Below are 12,129 nucleotides of genomic sequence, written 5' to 3' on the forward strand. Positions count from 1 at the left end.
ACACATATTCCATATGCTGTTTATGCCTTTGGAATGTGTACCTTTAGTTGTTATATGGACTTGTGATGAGCACACTCATCTCGTACACCAATAAGTTTGATTTTATTCTTCCTTTACTCAAAGTGATTTATCAGCTTTTGGACATACATTGTGGAATGTGTCTAAATTTGCTAGCATAAATGGTGGAAAGAAAGGAAGTGCATGTCTAACCGATGGCGTTAGTTGAAATGTCCCCACTTTGCCCCTTCAGCTAGATAATGAATAAGGCGGTGCTTACTTACTCAACACTTGATGTCACCCTGTGGTGTTGAGTGGAAGGTTCATGGTTTAATTGAGTAGAACATGTTGCCTGCAGAGTGCCTGCAAAGAGCCACGGTGACCATCCATTAGATATGCGATATAAATAGACGCCAGATGGGGTCAATTTGCGCAATGTTAACCAAAATGTGGAGTATTCTTGGAACCATATACTACTCTGGTATTCATTACATCTTTTCCATCTTACAGAATTGATGTTGCGTTCCCCTACTGTGGAGAGAGGACACACAGAACAAAAACATGTCAGTGTTTCTCAACTGGGAGGTTCGGGACCCAAAATGTTGGCTGTGAAAGGCATGTACAGGGTTATGGACAAAGACCATCTTGGGTTGTGTAATACTGTGTTGACTAATTTGTTATTTTGTGCCTTCATGGCCAGGGTAAAAATCTGGGTCCCGATTGCAAAAGCATTTGAGAACCATTGGTATATGGAAACCAACAAAGAGACACTTAAGTAAAAAGACAAAGAAACACATTTTGTTTTTTATTTTGGGTTTGTATTGGCTGTAAAAGCTGTGGGGACCAACCAACCAGACGTGTCAATGTCACACGAGACGACGCGTATTCGCCAAATGCCATGGGGCAAAGGTCAACCTGAGCATCTTCCACCTCTGGCCCAGTGAAAAATGGCAGGCTTTTATTTTGTTCCAAAATGGCTAGGCTGTCATTTTGACCGAATGTTGTTTTTATTTTATTTTTTACAAACGGTAATGTTTTACAGTTAACCTTGATACTATAAAATAAAATCATCCAATACATTTCTATGAGGTGAAACCTCAACTCCTTTTCTTGTAGGTTATATAATAACTTTCTTCAGAAGATCCATCATCAGATTTTCCTCAAGGGAATGATCTCCCCCAACAATCTGATCTTTCACAACTTTTGATGTTGTAACGGTTTTTAAAAACCCCACTGTTTTTCTTGTGAATAGACTACTTAAATCAGTGCCATTCTGTTTTTAAGTGCTGGAGTAATTCTGCTTCAATGTTTTTAGTTTTGTATGTGTTCTGTTCATTTGTTAAATCATGACAACGGAACTGGGGACTGAATCCATTGTAATATTATGCTATTAGTTCTTTGAATGGGTGACATTTCTCTCTCCGCAGGTGTTTGGGTCCGTTCCATTTCAATATCATCAAATCAGCACATAGTTAGTTATAAATCAAGACCGTCATGAGGTTAGTGCCCTGAATCCTTAACTTCCAGCGTGATATGGCTTAAATTAATGAATGCTCTGCTCATAAAACAGCGAATAAGCAATAGGACACACGGTTTTAGAGAGAGCCTTGCACTTGCAGAGATAGGCCCGGCGGAATTCAGCCCGGCAACAGCTAATGTCTGTCCACCAACGGCCGTATGTGTCCTTGAAAAGTAAAGCCCGATCGACAAGCTCCAAACGAGTGGCATTGTCCTATGCCGGTAAAACACAGAAAAGAAATAGCATGATTTATACTTTGTTGTATGATGGTGTCCTGTGCCAAAAATAGCCAATCTACGAACTCACAACACACCACATCGTCCTACGTCAGCGAACGGAGATGCTGTCATGTGACAAAGTATAAATTAGACACAGGACACTGACTCTACACCCAGAGGCCCACACATAGTGACTTTCACTGGATAAGATGTCAACCGTATTCTGTGTTTTAATGCAGATCTGATCTGATTTGATGGAATTGAAAGGGGATCAATCTCAAGCCCTGTTATACTGTTGTATGTGGGGCTGTCCAAATGAAACTATGGCACGCGTGCTCTACTTCAGGAAATAGGCCACTTTTACCTCAGTCATTTAAGCTACCAAGTCAGAAGATTGTGATATTTACACTTTAGACAGTTCTTTTTTTTAGAGAGAATACAATAATGTATGCATGAATATGGGTCTTTTACTACACAGTAATAAAAGGTCTCTCAGATGGCGTTTTTATTCCTACGCCACCAAAGTAAAAAAGAAAAAAAAGTGAATTACTTTAAAGGCATAGTTATTAGTGCATTTTTCTTTTCCTTGAATACGGGTGTACTAGCATACAATGTCTTTCAGGTGTTCCGCAGGACAAAAACATAGGCTAATATTCTTCTAGGGGACAAGAAACCACAAGCACTTCGCTCGGTTCCTGTGAGGACCTTTTTAACTTTTTCTTACGCTTCAAAAACGCTTTCTTCTTCACTTTTACCTTCCGATGTTTACTGCACCGTGTAGACTATGTTGAAGTTCTCTCTAGCATCTTCTATATGCAACGATATTCATCATGGAACAATCATTGAGTAACTAGAGTGGTGGATTGTGAATTGTACAATTATATTTCTTTTTTTATTTTATTTGTATTTGTTGGGCTTTCCATGATTTCATCTACGTGCTCTTTTTAAATCTGCAAATGAAGCCTTGCTGCCATTCTTAAAAGTTGCTTTAATAGCTGACAGTTTCTAGTAGTTAATTTATTTATTATATCTGGACTTTAATGGATAACTTTTTGTCTGCAAGCAAAATTAATAAAACCTGTTAAAATAATGATAATAAAAGATTGTCTTTTTTTCCGGACCATTAGATTTGAACACATTTTTCCATACATGTAAGACTATATGATATTGTTAAAATATTGTTTGATTAACCACAATAGCCAACCATTCAGGAGATGGGAGGGTGTCAATGTCGTCCCATATTGGCCCCCCTACCTAAAGATAAATTCAGATATCTTCTTAAAAAATAAACAGTATGGTTCTCTAACTATCGAAACGCGTGCAACAACATGGTTATCCACAAGCTCAGTACTTTTTGGTTTCAGAGTAAATATGCACACATATTAGGTAGATGGTAGGTTTTACCGTTTTGTTTCTGACAACTTGAATATGTAAAGGTCTTTACATTTTGAATCCCACTAGTTTTTCGGTTCATATTGACAATGGTGAAATTATCCAAATTGCGTGGGCCAAGGTTTGCCTTTCTCATCTGTATTGGTATGAAGAATTACTTTTAAAAGCGTTATGTTGGAATGAAAAAGCAATTTATTTTTCATACTTTTAATCATTGGTCTTAAAATAGACCTGCTTGAGACGGAGAGTGCTATTTATAGCCTATCATATTGTAAAACTCTGTTATTGAATGTAACAAATTGTGTACCCATGCAGTGGTTTATGAGCTTAAGGGCTGAGATCCCTTCATTTGAGATCAATAGCTTAATGTCCTTGTTCGCTGTGGCTTGCGGCCTGATGAGTCCTTCCAAAGGTATTAATGGTATTTTTCGGCATCAAGAGTTTAATGTGCTTTTGTTAAACACAGAAAGCAGTCTAACCAGTCCGGACCGGGAACAGAATGTACTCACCTCCTTGCACTTAATCCTTTTGTTTGTTTAATGGGAGAAATGAGAATTGTAGGAGCATATCACACCCTGGGTTTTTAACTGGGTTGTGAATAACAATAACCTGGCCCTGAATCGGGGTGCATTAATCAACCGTTAAGGTTGCCACGGACATTTTCGGGAGCCAATGGAGCCATGTTGGGACAGATTGGCACAAGAGGGAGAAATTGTGCCCAGCCTTTTGTGCCATGCGGGTGCCAGCTGTGCACGCCTGCCATCCTGTCACCAGCAGATGGTGCTGCCCGCCTTCTCATGGCAAAGTGTGCTGTGCTTGTGTACTGTAAAATGTAAATCATGTAAAGCTGGGTAGGGTTAGGTAATATAACATTTGGGCTCAGATCTGGACATTACTTCCTGGAAGTATGGTGGTAGCTGGAGCCTTTAAAAATATCTTGTAACTCGCGTGTGGAAAGTGCTGAATTATTGCCGTTCACGAGATTGTACTGGGTTACATTTTGTGGTGTTGGGTCTCCCTTGAAAACACCACAAATGGTTTGGCAATGGCAGTTATAAAAACTTAGGAAGAAAAAAAAAGTAAAACCTCACACTGCTGCAAGCAGCTGTGGAGTGAGCATGACATGCCTGATAAGCTTGGCTGATGCTGGTGTTTACATTTTACAAAAACTGGTGAAAATTGACCATCTACAAGCTAACGTGTGTCGTAATGCTATGCGTCGTATGATGAAGTGCGTATATATAGGGCTTAAGTAGTGAGGAAGGAAGGGTACTGTAGCTGTTGGGTTGTTTTCAGTTAGGGAAGAGTTAACCTTCCGGAGAGCCATTTGAACCAGGGGTGGGACCTGTTCTCTTCCTAATCAGAGCAGAGAAAAGGAGAGAGAGAGCACTGTGAATGCGAGAGCGCAAGAGAGGGGGATGATAGGATGAGGAAAGAATTGAGGAAGGGAGAAAGGGAGGGGCCAAAGAAGGGGGAATGAGATGAGAAGAGGAAGAGAAAATTAAACCCGACAAGAATGGTGTGTGACGGGACTGCATTGGGAGAACAGAGGCCGTCTGAGGACATAAGAATACCCTTTCACCACTGACCTACTTGTACTAATACATTGATTGTACGCTCTCTGTGTGTGTGTGTGTGTGTGTGTGTGTGTGTGTGTGTGTGTGTGTGTGTGTGTGTGTGTGTGTGTGTGTGTGTGTGTGTGTGTGTGTGTGTGTGTGTGTGTGTGTGTGTGTGTGTGTGTGTGTGTGTTTGTTCTAGGGAGAAAGAGAGGAAGGGGGTCTATATGGTAGCTGGCAGAAACTAAGCCTGCGCTTAATGCATTCTACACACACACACACTCTTCCCCCCCCCCCATCACCACTCCCCCACCCATCTTGGCAGCGGTTGCTACAGCTTTTTTCTCTTTTTTTCAGCCGATTACGCAGCAGAGAGAGAGGCGGCCTAGGCTATCTGGTACTCCGCAGGTCAATCTGAGGACACCTCTCCTCTCTCAACCCCCCTCCTCATCACTCTTCATCCCCAAACCCCTCCCCAAACTCCTCCTCTTCATCCCCAAACCCCTCCTCTTCATCACTCTGTTCATCCCCAAAGCTCACTCTCTTCTCTCTTGACTCCTTCTTTCCATTCCATTGTCTCACTTTGTATCTCTCTCTTTATCACCATCTATTCCTCTCACTTCCCTTTCCTACCTCCTCTCCCGCTGCCTTCCAATAAGCTCCCTCCTCTTCCTCTACCATTTCCTATATCCTCCTTCCTATCGCTCTTTCTCTCTCCCTCCGCCTCACCCTCCCTCCTCTCCCGAGTGTGTCTGCTGCTTGCGCCCGCGGTCCCTCGATCGCTGCATCGGCCTACATATTAGAACACCTCGGCACCGCCTAGCCAACCAGCTAGCTACCTGGCGGGCTGAATGTCTGACAGGGTGACTGGATGGATGGATGGCTGGCCTAATGTCTGACTGGATGGATGGATGGCTGGATAATCTGCAGTGTTTGAGTGCATAAAAACAGACCACACTCCTGATATGGCTGGACGATATATGGACAAAATCAAATATCACATTTTCATTTTCAAAAATGCGATGCATTGTGATCTTGTAGCCAAGTTTGGAACATTGTCTTGCAAATATAAAATAGATCTTAACTGGTTGACTGCCTGCACTCAGCCAATGCAGTGTATATACACATACAGTGAATTTACTCGTTTAGATTGTACTTGTTGGAAATGTACTGAGTAGTGTTAAACAGTCATTTTTCTCCCACCAAATCCATTCATTCATGCATCCGAGTCAAGCAGCCCATTCATTCATTTATTCATAACTTTGTGACATCACTTAAATAGCATTGCCTGCATTATTGATGGCGTCCTCTGTGTCTATATATATAAAAGGGGCCTGGAAGGGATTGTTTTTTTATTGGCTGCGTACACAGCCGTCCTCTGCAAGCTTGTACATACGATATAAATAGGTGTGTAAATTAAGCACTCCATTATGTGGACAATGGAACAGCTGGCGTCTGCAGCTGCAACTTGTCGTATACGGTATTGCTGTGGGTATTGCTGTGGGAATGTGAGTTCATTAGTAGATGCTGTGCGGTAGATCAATTAGTGAACCAGATTCTGCATAGACATTCAGGGCGTTTCAGGCGAGACTAGGTTTGATGTTTTCACCTGGTATGCAAATCTCTTTGAAGCGCTACATTGTTAGTCATCTCTTTGCTCCTCTCTACTTAATATGTGACTTTACTCTGTTGTGTGGTGACTGAGATTCACGCTGACTTCACCCTTTTAGTTGCTCTGGATGAGCACATCTGCTAAATGAATATGTTTTAATTCGTTAAAGTTAGAATTAAATACCAAAATATGACATATTAATGGGACTTAATGGAAATGGCATACCTTTCCCAACTCAACACATAAGTTAACCAACTGCCTTTATAGAATCACATTTTGATTTAATGGAGCTGCTCCAGTCATTTCATATTTCATTCAAGTATGACTAGGTATGTCATGTTGGAACAAAATTCTCCCTGAAATAATGTGCTATTCATGTTAACATGGATGCTAACATTACTCTCCCCCTTCCGCAGATTGCTTTCAGCCATATTGTGCCGTCCGCCTGAAATGGTGTCATCCCCCCCATCCTTCGTCCATTTATAACTGCGATAGTCCAATCCTCTGCTAGCATAGATTAAAACCTCACAATGCAGCAGTTCTCCCTCTCTCCGTTTGGTCATAATCCCCTCAAACCTCACAATGCAGCAGTTCTCCCTCTCTCCGTTTGGTCATAATCCCCTCGAACATGAGAACATCAGCTGCCGTCAATCCATCCCAGCCTCCATTTGAACTAATGGCTGTCTCAGACACGCGCAATATGCACAGATTGGCTGGATGGATTACCTGCTGTCCTCAAAATACCCTTTTTATATAGGCTGAGGCTTTTACAGGATATGAGTAGTTAAAAGTGGTTGAGTCAGTATATATGCCTTCCGGCTCATCTGTCTCTGAAACCTTGTATGACCAAAAGCGTTACCTTTCAGGAAATGTAAAAAAAAATAACCTGTGTTCCAATAGATTAAATGTAGGTATTATTTAGTCACACGCTCATAATACTTTGTACTGATTAAATATGAATAAAACCCATACACTTCCGCTTTAATTTCACATTCAAAAGTTTTCCAAAATAGCAGATCTACATCCAGCCCATAGAGCCCTTCAGGAAGCTTCAGAGTCTGATAATCAGGCTAAGATCTACAAGCATCACAACGTGATGTGAACTGAACTTGTAGATTGCTTCTGATATCCTTGTACGATGAAGTGGGGCATTATTATTAATATACAAAGAAAAGAAAACATCCAAACTTGAAATATGGAGATACCAGGTTTTTGCCCGACAGCGACATTATGCTCCAATGCACTCACATGCACTTCTATACTGTCAGGCTTTGCACCACAGATCTATGTATTGTATGCCTGCATGATATAGGTTGGTGTAACTACCTTCTTAAACGGCTGTCTTACTGAATGACTAATGATTGATTACCCTATTGTCCCGCAGGGGAAGATTTATTTTTATTATTATTATTAAATCTACTTATGATGCTTGGGAGGGAGCTGTCTTGGGGTTAAAAGTCTTGCTCAAGGACACTTTGGCACATAGGCCCGGGGGCCGGGAGATGATCCAGTGACCTTGTGATTATCAGTCAGACGGCCTCTCAAAAATGGAAATTAGTAAAAACTAAAAGTGCTTCGGAGAAAACCTCTTACTCCATTGGACCTCAAACGGTAAGTATATAAAGTGGTTAAACACGTGTGGACAATGAGATATGATGGAAATATGACATTTACATTTCATATTATCATTTTGTCTCTGTCGGGTAGAAGCAGATCAACAAGCTCATAACGTGCCGCGTTTCAAGCTTGTTGATCTGTTGCTTTTGATGCTTTTTGTGTGATGCTGTAGTATGACCATGTAGGGCATTCATTTACGAAAAACAAAACAAAAACAAAGTTTTAATATGGACTGGAGATAGGAGATTTCTGCCCGACACCGAGGATATACTGTACTTATACTGTTCTTGTTGTGTTAATATTAGCAGCTAGTCTTGCGGCCCTTGCATTTCACTACTTGTTTGTACCTTTTGATTCTTGAGCTGTTTTTATCTTTCTTTTTTCATACCGATAACAGATGAAAGGAAATTATTCCAACGATTATGCGAAAAAGTTCCATTAGCTCAAATAATTACAATCAGGCAATTATGACAGGCCTATCGATTGCCCCGTCCGGCTTAATGGCTGGATGACTTGCTCAGAGTGGTCTGGTTGGCTGACTGACTGGCTGGCTAAATGGCTGACTGTCTGTTTGACAGACTGGGGCTGTGTCCTCAGAAGACCACCTCGTATTGACTGTGGATGGATGTGTGCTGGCAGCGCTTAGACTGCAGGGCCCCATACCGCTGGCTTTTCTTTTTTCTTTCTAATCTTCATTAATGCAGAAGAACTGTCAGATGTGAGTCACGTGTGTGTGATGCAGAGAGAGAGAGAGTGAGGGCTTCTCGGGACACGGAGGCAGTCAGCAGAATGTACACACACACACACACACCGTAACACACGCATGAACACACTCACGTTGCCGTGGTGGTGGGAGCACGCAGACGCTAGACCGTGAGCACGTGACCATGTGCTCTGTTGGGATATTAGCTGTAGGTTGGGATCCTTTAGGATGTTAGCGTTCCCGGTTCCTTAATGATTCCCACTTAACGATTCCCGTAACAATTCCTAGTATAGGACGTTTCAAATGGACCCCTACAGGTCTGTAACCCTGAGAGTTATGATGGTCCTTGAAAAAATAAAATACAAAAATAAAAAGTCACACCTGTGTGAAATGAGGGGCGCTCTTGTCATCGTACATCGATTTATGTTAGCGGACATTTGACATTGCTACATAATGTACATAAGGTGGTCCCTTAATGGCCAAGCGCTCCCACCAATAAAGTATATCTCATCTCATCATCTCATCTCACCAACATTTGATTGGTTAACCGATTTGCTCGTTTACATATGACGTGAAGTTTTCCCTTTCAATGTCAATGGCGTTTAATGTTTTGATGTTTAATTTACGTCATATTTAGCGGAATTATCAGCTCTTATCATCATACATCATCATGGATCATCTCATACTAGCCAATCAGAATGCCTGTTGCCGATGATTTGGCTGATTTGCGACGTTTACATATGACGTCAATTTTCCCTTCAATGTCAATGGCGTTTAATGTTTTGATGTTTAATTTACGTCATATTTAGTGGACATTTGACCGGAATTCCCCTTTCATTGTCAATGGCAACCCTTGAGACGTGTGGGGACAAAAGCTGTTTATAGAAGGGGCAGCGCCCCTTAAAAATAGAAAGTTTGAGAACCACTGGTATTGTAATTTCATTATAGCAGGACTTGAAGACTTACTTCCATGACTCAATGTCTGACTGCTTGTTATTTTTTTTGCTGTGCTAGCCGATCCAACACTTCTGTGTAGTGATGTTCGAGATGTCATTTGTTCTCAGAACTGCTACTATATAGACCCCTTACTTCAACACCTGGGTAGGCACCACTCACTTCACACTGGGTGTGATTGTTGAGGGGCTTTCAGACATGACGTCATATGGCAGTATCTGGACTAAGTCTATGGACATCTAATGTTTGTCTTATTCATGCGCCCTAAAACTCAGCCAAGTCTATGAACATCTAATGTTTGTCTTATTCATGCGCCCTAAAACTCAGCCAAGTCTATGAACATCTAATGTTTGTCTTATTCATGCGCCCTAAAACTCAGCCAAGTCTATGGATAAAAGAATAAAAATAAAAACAGTCCCCCACTCATGACGTCATGTGGCAGCCAAGCCTATGGACCTTTGATGTTTGCTTTAAGGCTTAAGCTGTGACGTCATGTGTCGGCCACAGTGGGTGCCCCTCAATTCAATTCAATTCAATTCAATTCAAAGGACCTTTATTGGCATGATAAAAACGTACGTTTACATTGCCAAAGCAAGTGTCAAAATACAATAAAAACAGTTGAAATTGGGGAGTATATTCAGTTGCAGGGGGTACAGCATTTTGTAAACAGAGCTATGTCACATTGCATCGTTATATACATGTTACAGAGTATAAAGCAACAAATAGCAAGTGTGATTTTTCATTTTTTCAACGTCGGGTGCAACCAACGGCTGTCCAAACGAATCAATTTTTCAAAAGCACAGAAAAGCTTATCGCGATCGCATTATGAGCTTGTAGATCAGCTATTTTTGCACGGCACTGTTGTAGGAGAAATTAGTGGTTCATCAGATTAATTGTTTTAGTAGATTGTAAAAAATCAACTAAATTCAATCATATCTATAATCTACCCTGCACTTCTCGATTTTTCGATTAATCGAAAAAGTAATCCATGCAGAATAGTCGCTAAGAAAATAATCTTAGTTTCAGCAGCCCTACAGTGGACTGAACTGGCTGATTTTCTGGCTGGCTGGCTGGCTGGCCACGAGGTTCACTGTCCTAAAAAGACCCCATTCAGCCAGACACTCAATCAGGCAGGGGAGATTTATATACTGTTCCTGTTCACATGAACTAAAACATTAGCTAACAGCTTTTTTAGGTCACTGCGCACGCACACACATAGAAGAATGCTGCTAGCACACAACCATACGCACACAGCGTGTACATGTTTGTGTTTTTAATGTTATGTGTGCGAGTTAATCCGAAAACTCAAGTTACGTGTATTTGCGAAGCAAGCTCAGATACACACTTAACCTACACACTCGCAAATACATTATGCATGAATGCATGCCCATGCATGAATGCACGCGAACACGCTTACGCACTGCGAGTTAGCTGTCACAATGTGTACAACCAACCAGACTGACTAGCTGTCCTTGGGTAACCTCAATGTGTGCTACATTTCCACCCCACGTTCTAAGCCGGTTGTACTGGTATAGCTGTGGACTAGTTTGTGTTTTTAATTTAACCTACTTTATACATTAGTTTTCTCTTCTCCTTTATAAATGTTGCCTTTATTGTGTACGGCCAGATTGTTCTCAAGATGTGGATAAACAAGCAGTCACATGAATCTACATGGTGGAAGTACACCCACACTCAAAACATGCATATGTCCCAAAGTGACATGCAAATGTACCAGAACAACCATCCGGAAAGAAGTTCAACTCACCAGACAGACAGAAACAGACAACCATCCAGTAAGATGGGCAGGCAGGCAGGCAGACAGGCAGGCAGGCAGACAGACAGACAGGCAGGCAGGCAGGCAGGCAGGCAGGCAGGCAGGCAGGCAGACAGGCATGCAGGCAGGCAGGCAGACAGACAGGCAGGCAGGCAGGCAGGCAGGCAGGCAGGCAGACAGACAGACAGACAGACAGACAGACAGACAGACAGACATTCAACTAACTAGCCAGGTGGCAGGTTGTCTTAAATGACCTCATATACTCAAATATCGCTCCAGCTCGCCAACCAATTGTACCGCAGTGTTTGTGGGCCAATTTGTATCGTTAACCTACTTTTACACTGGAGGTATCAAAGTAAATGACTGGACTCTCCTCTGCAGAGGCGCAGCACTCTGGAACTGGTGGATGCAATTTTGTTTTATGTAGAGCATTTTGCCAACATCAACTCAAGTGGGCAATTTGTCACAATTTAACAAAGGGGACATGGAAAGCAGAGTTTTTCCCTTGTAGTCTGAACATGACGAGGTGAATACGCTTCTGGGTATTTGCTATTAGGAATGGGGTTTGAGGCTGGCTAAGTGGACCAGTGACCATTAAGGTCACGATCTTGATCCCGATTCCCTACAACAGCCCTCGTGTCATGTTTGGTTTTGACTCAAATTTACAATTTAGGCCTTTTTGCCCTTATCCAGAGTAATGTACAAAAGTACAGGATCAGGTAACAGGCATGGTCCTAGGCAACATACAACAGTGATTGAGTAATTATAGTGCTAGGAATATAATTCT

Source organism: Electrona antarctica, assembly GCF_951216825.1.
Source record: "Electrona antarctica genome assembly, chromosome: 15".
NCBI lineage: Eukaryota > Metazoa > Chordata > Actinopteri > Myctophiformes > Myctophidae > Electrona > Electrona antarctica.